Source organism: Zingiber officinale, chromosome 8B, assembly GCF_018446385.1.
Source record: "Zingiber officinale cultivar Zhangliang chromosome 8B, Zo_v1.1, whole genome shotgun sequence".
Lineage (NCBI taxonomy): Eukaryota > Viridiplantae > Streptophyta > Magnoliopsida > Zingiberales > Zingiberaceae > Zingiber > Zingiber officinale.
This window is the reverse complement of record NC_056001.1, coordinates 36,589,304-36,596,269: the sequence shown is the minus strand read 5'-3', so window position 1 is coordinate 36,596,269 and position 6,966 is coordinate 36,589,304.

Below are 6,966 nucleotides of genomic sequence, written 5' to 3'. Positions count from 1 at the left end.
ATCTAGTGATAATTTTCCACGGTCATCATTAATGAACATATAAATGTTACTACTACAAAAGTCAAACTTCTTTAGAATTGCACCATTTAGTTTGTTTTTTTATAAATGTTTCAACTAAAACAACAAAATTAACCCTCTTATAATAATCATGCAAAATCACTCTCTCAATATTGAATAAAAAAATCTTCAAATCTAGCCGAATTATTACTCAACTAAATACTGTAATTATTAAAGATATTATTGTTTTTCAAGATATTATTGTTTTTCATATTAGATAGAGTCTCCTCTAGTTCATATGCTTAATATTATTGCCTCTGAGGCCGTGTGATGGTAAGAAATAGGACGGATTCTCATACAATGAAAAATTTAGATCTCTCACAAGATATATTATATATTCATGGTGTTTGAATCATTCGTGATGTTGAACTCGTCCGATTCAAAGAATTAGATATTTAGATTATAAAAAAAAAACTGAGAAAAAAAATCCCTGTTCATCAACGGAATGGAGTCTGATGAGTTGTGACCCGCAGCTGGATTCAACTTCCAAAAATATGGATAAAATATGACAATAATAATAATTAAGATTAATAATTATGTTATGGACTAAGATAAAAGATACCCCAGAAAAAAAAGCTCACTTGCCCACCAATTGAAAGAAAAAGGATGCTTCAAGAGAATAAAAAAACAAGGGATCTTTCATCAAAGCATCCGTTCCTTTCCCTCAGTCGAAAGCTTTGTAAACGCTACACAGTCATCACACTACTTTATGTCCACTAGAATTATTCATCCTTAGCATGTGTTTTCAAGTCATGACAAAGTAGCTTGCTCAAAAGTTTGTCTGAACCGACTCGACCAACAGGGTTGCATTGTTCTTAAGATATATTTATACTTTCTGTTAACCAAAACATTAACTTTCTAATGACCCTGAGTTTATATCATACTAAACACTAGAAAATCTAAGAGATTTAGTGAACAAACGGAGCCTTAGATTGTGACTTTCTGTTCCCAACTTCATCTAACTTAAGAGTTGGACTGCTCACATTGAACTAAGTCTACAACCAATCGATTGCCCAATGCAGTACCCAAGTTTAGCTGATAGAACAGTGGTCCAATTTGATTATCTCGGAACGAAAGATCTATCATTGGTTTAGTTAGCTTATTAATGTGTGAGTTTTGATCGAAAATGGCTATTAAACTAGGAGACTTGGTCAAATGCAAAATCCACTTATCAACAAAAAAATGAAAAGAGAGGAAGATTCAAAGGATGGCAAGGCTATATTGAATAAATTATCAACGAATCTTTCCCTCTAGTCTATGGTCAAATGAATGAACCGCCGGGAGCTCGTATGAGAGTTGGTTTGACTACACTAACCATGGCGGAATATTTCCGGTATGTTAATGAGCAAAACATACTTCTATTCATTGACAATATCTTTCGTTTCATCCAAGCGGGATCAGAAGTATCCGCCTTATTGGGGAGAATGCCTTCTGCAGTGGGTTATCAACCTACCCTTACTACAGAAATGGGTTCTTTACAAGAAAGAATTACTTCTACCAAAAAAGGGATACATAACTTCAATAAGGCTATATTGAATAAATTATCAACAAATCTTTCCCTAACAACTCTAGGTTTGATGATTAAAACTGTAGCCACTTTGGTCGACTTGTGTAATAGATAACCTCAAGGAATCCTATCACAGTGTTCAACTCTTATTTCTTCTAGGGTTTAATCCATCCGTCTATGGATCCCATCCGGGCAAGCACTATACTGATCAATGCAAAAGTAGCCTATTCAACATAGAAAATCGGACATTTGCCTATTTCAAGGTTACTCTAAACCAATTCGAGGGTAGTAACTAGAAATACAATGAACAGCATTTAAGCAAACAGATTATCGGCCAACATTGAGATGCATTTTTAATTCATGTTAGTGATGTGCACAATCTTGCATGTTCAAGTTTGAATTATCTGATTTTGAAGGAGATGATGTTGCAAACTCATTCATTTAACAAATAAAAAGCAAGTAGGATTCAGTGTCATGCCTGTTTAGCAAGAGAGCAAACTTTGTCTGGCGAGCTCAAGATCTCGTAGAAGAATACTAACAAATGCAGCGCCAGCGCCAGCCTGATCTCTACGCATTGTCCTGCAACAACAACTTATCAGCAAGAGAGCAAATCATGATTTACTGCAAATCTGCAATAGTATGAATCGATCAACCTAAGCGAGCGGCGTGGTAGGTGTCTAGGGTTCCATAGGTCCCCTTTCATCTCGAGGTAGAACCATAGAAGAAATTGGGATCCGCAGAGGCGGCAGTCGGGACGAGTCGATCGTCAACGACGCGAAGGATCCCACTACTTCAACGGAGAGCCAACTCCGAAGGCGTTCTCGTAACCGACAGAAAAGAGATTGCGCCCCCTCGACGGGCGATCTAGATACGGCGACCTCCTCCATATGGACTCCGCCATCTCCTCTACGACAAAATAAGTGATAAAAGGGCTAAGTAGGAGGATAAAATTTTCTTAAGGACTCTCGCATAGAGTTGCGCATAGAATTTCAAGGGACATTTAGGGTTTGGTTCTTTTCTAATAATAGAAATGAGAATGAGAATAATATTATATGATAAGAATGAATATGAGTATGTATATTATTTTTAATAATAATATTAAGTTAGTTGAATATTTTTATCGAATACGTCTAAATTTTATTTTTCATCATTAGAAAAAAATAAAAGAAAAAATTAGATAGGAGAAAAAATTGAATGTGAGATAAAAATGTGATAAAAGAGGATGATGAAAGAGAAAATATAACGAGGAAGAAAATATGATGGGGATGAATAAAAATAGAGAAAGTATAACGAGAGAAAATGAGAAAAGAGAGTGTGACGGGAGAGAACATGGTGGCAAAAGGCGAATACGCTCGCCCCCAGCGCCTCCACCAACCTGTCCCAAGACCAACACGAAGGAGGTAAATCACGGGCGGCTACTAGCCTTTGAAATAATGACTAGTACATAAGGAAGGCATTACCTCGACTCTGCGGAGATTCGAACCTCAGACCTTATGGTGGCAACACCTCATGCACTAGCCACTAGACTCATCCGAGGGGACGTGATGGGAGAGGATATGATGAGAGAAATTAAGGAGAGAGAAAATATGATAAGAGATAAATAAAGAGATAGAAAGTATGATGAGAGAAAATAACGAGAGTGTGTTAGAGCATCTCCAATGCAAAGTTTTTAAAGAGGTTTGTAAAATAAAAAAGTTCTAGCTATTGTGGATGTAAGGTTTGAAGTTTATTGTTAAAGAGCATTAGTGAAATTTCAAAGCTGTTTTTTTTGTATTGAAATTGATGTAATATGCATGTAGTCATGCAATTATATATTATAAAATTGAGCACACAAAAATCATTTAAAGCTCTAACTATTGGAGATATTTCAATAGGTTTTTAGAATGTTGATGTGACATTTGAGACCATAAAAAAAGCTTTAGTAAAACTTTAACTATTGGAGATGCTTTTATGGAAGAAATTAAGGAGTGAGAAAGTATGATGAAAAAAAATATGAAAGAAAGTGTGATGGGAGAGAAAGAATGATGATATATGATGAAGAGAGAGAAAATATGATGAGAGAAAATGAGGAGAGAGAAATTCAGGAGAGATAACATATGATAAGAGAGAAAGTGTGATAAGAAAAAATGATAAAAGATAGTGTAATAGGAGAGAAGGAGCATGATGAAAGAGGATGAGGAGAGAGAAAATATGATGAGAGATAATGTTGAAAGAGAGAATGTGTAATGAAATAAAATAAAGAGATAAAGTATATGATGGGAGAGATTGAGAAGAGAGAACGTGTGATGATGAGATGAAAAGAGAGAAAGTATGATGGGAGAGAACGAAGAAAAAAAAAAGTGATATGAAAAAAAAATGAATTAATATATTAAAGGTATTTTCATCCAAAATTTAATTTTCACTTTCATTTTCATCAAACCCCAAAGGAGGAGGTGAGTTTCATTCCTAAATTTTAATTTCATTTTCATCAACCAAACACAAGGTTTGGGAATAAATTCATCCCCAAACCCCTAAACCAAACGCCACCTAAGTGTCTTTAGTTTTGGGGTTTGAGAACGATGGAATGGATTTATTTCTAAATTTTATATTTGTCTTTAGTTTGGGGTTTTAAGAACGATGAAATAGATTTATTCCTAAATTTTATATTTGGTTGATGGAATGAAATTAAAATTTTAGAATAAAATCTAAAAAGTTGGATAGTGATGAAACTCACCTCCTCCCTTAGGTTTTGATGGGAATGAAAACTATGTTTTGGATAAAAATATTCTTAATATATTTGTTTAATTTTTCTTTCATATTAGTTTCTCTCTCTTTATTCTCTCTCATCATATTTTATCTCTCCTAATATTATCATTATATTTTCTCTCTCCTCTATCTCTCCCATCATATACTGTCTCTCAGTTTGTCCCCTCGAATGGGTCTAGTGGCTAGCGCATGAGGTTTTGTCATCATATACGGGCTCTCATTTTATTTCATTATACTTTCTCTCTCTTCATTTGATCTCTCCTTATCCTTTATCATCATGTTTTCTTTTTCATCACACTGTTTTTTCTCATTTTGTTAATCACACTTTCTCCCACATCTATTTTTTCTCTTATTTTTCTTCTAAGGGTAAAAAAGGATATTTTTATTTTTTTCGATAGAAAATATTATTTCTAAGAGTGATATTAATACTTATACTTATTCTAATTCCATAATACTATAATTCTCAATCTATTTTTAGAAAAGAATCAAACGTGCCTTAAATCTTGCAAAACGGTCATACAAATATCTGTTGGTGCAACATTCCTCAGTTCAAGGTTGACCTGGTTGACCAAGCTTGAGTCTTGGTTTGGATTTCGATGTTTGACAATGCAAGGTTGATTGAAGAAGAGTCAAGTAGGTCAAGGATGACCGGATACTTGACTGGGAAGTCCTAACTGGAATGTTAGGCAGGAGAAAAATCCTGGTGAGTGAAGCCAGGTGAAAGACCTAGTGAGTGAAGCTAGGCAATTGGGAAGTCCTAGTGAGTGAAGCTAGGCAGGAGAAAAATCCTGGTGAGTGAAGTCAGGTGAAAGACCTAGTGAGTGAAGCTAGGCAATTGGGAAAGTCCTGGTGAGTGAAGTCAGGCAAGAGAAATCCAGATGGGTCAAGGTTGACCAGACATCTGGTGAGAGTCCAAGTAGGTCAAAGGGATTGACCGGATACTTAGCACGAGGAAGAAAAGTCCAAGTAGGTCTTAGGGAGTGACCGGATACTTGGCAAGAAGAGAAAAGTCCAAGTGGGTCAAAGGGATTGACCAGACACTTGGTGAGAGAGTCCTAGCTGGTCAAGGGTGACCGGATGCTAGGTCTTATGTACCAACAAGTCATGGTTGACTAGATGTTGGTTTAGGGGGCTTTGGGCTTGGTTTTGGGCAAAAACCAAGATCTGGATTGATCAGCCGATTGATCCAGCAGGTTTGGATTGATCCGTGGATTGATCCAGCAGGTTTGGATTGATCCGTGGATTGATCCAGCAGGTTTGGATCGATCAGTGGATCGATCCAGAAGATTTGGATCGATCCACCGATCGATCCGGTGAGTCCCCGCGAACAGAACCCCTCTGGATCGATCGGTGGATCGATCCAGAGCTCCCAATCGATCAGTGGATCGATTGGACGCTGCTGCTTCGCGCGATAAGCGCTGGATCGATCCAGAAGTTTTTCCAGAGCACAGAGGCACTCTGGATCGATCCGTGGATCGATCCAAAGCCTCCCCAATCGATTGGGAGCAATCCAATCGATTGGGATTCGACCGTTGGCGTCGTTTATAGCTGTTGGCGTGCGGTTCCTTCAGCACAACTTCACCGATTCATTCTAGAATCATCACAGCTCCTCCCCAGCACTCTCTAAGCTCCTCACCGCCAGTTCTTGAAGGTTCTTGGAGGTTCATCCAAGTCAAGAGGCGAGTTGCAACGAGAAGAAGAAGAAGCTAGGGTTTTTACTGCATCTCTTGTAAGCTTTCGCTTATTCTTTACTACCCTTTCTTCTACTTGTATTGAGAGTCTTGTAGGGCTTCTCCGCCTTCGGTAGTTACCGAAAAGGAGTGTTTATTAGTGGAGGTGTGTGTGTGTACGTGGATCCTTGGATTAGTCACCTCTTGTGAGGTGGATACCAAGTAAAATCCTATTGTTAGCATTGTTGTAGTTTGTTTCTTTGTATTCCGCTGCGCATCACTTTGAAGAAACAAGCAACGAAGCACGACGAGCACACGCGAAGCTATTCACCCCCCCTCTAGCTACTTTTCGGTCCTAACAAGTGGTATCAGAGCAAGGTTGCTCTTCACCGGAATCACCGCCGGAAGGGGCAAACATAACAAGCAAAGCTAGAGGGTGAAGAAGTTGGAGCAAATTCATCAAAGTCAAAGAATTCAAGAAGCTCAACTTCAAGATGCAATTCCAAGATGGACTTGGATTTGATACAAGGGTGGCTCCACCATACACATCCACAAGCTTCGATTCTTGGAGATCAAGAATTGAAAATTTCTTGATGATGGAGATAGAGCAATGGTTTGCTCTAATGGAAGGTTTTAAGGCTCCAAGGAATTCAAAGGGCAAAGTTCTCAAAAGGAGCAAATGGAGCCAAGAACAAATCCAAAGATGTGAGGCCAATGACAAAGTGACCAAGCTTTTGGTCAATCTATTGCCGAGCAACATCTTGGAGAAAATTGGAGAAGTTGAAGATGCCAAAGAGCTATGGAGCAAATTGGAAAAGGCTCATGAGATCCCCTCCACTGTACCTAACCAAGAAGAATCCAAAGAGGGTGACTCATTGGAGCAAGATCAAGAGGACTCCGAAGTTGAGAGATGCTCAACTTTCGAAGAAGAGGAAATCCAAGAAGCTTCATTCTCAAGGGAGTGTAATCAAAAGAGCAAGGAAGGAG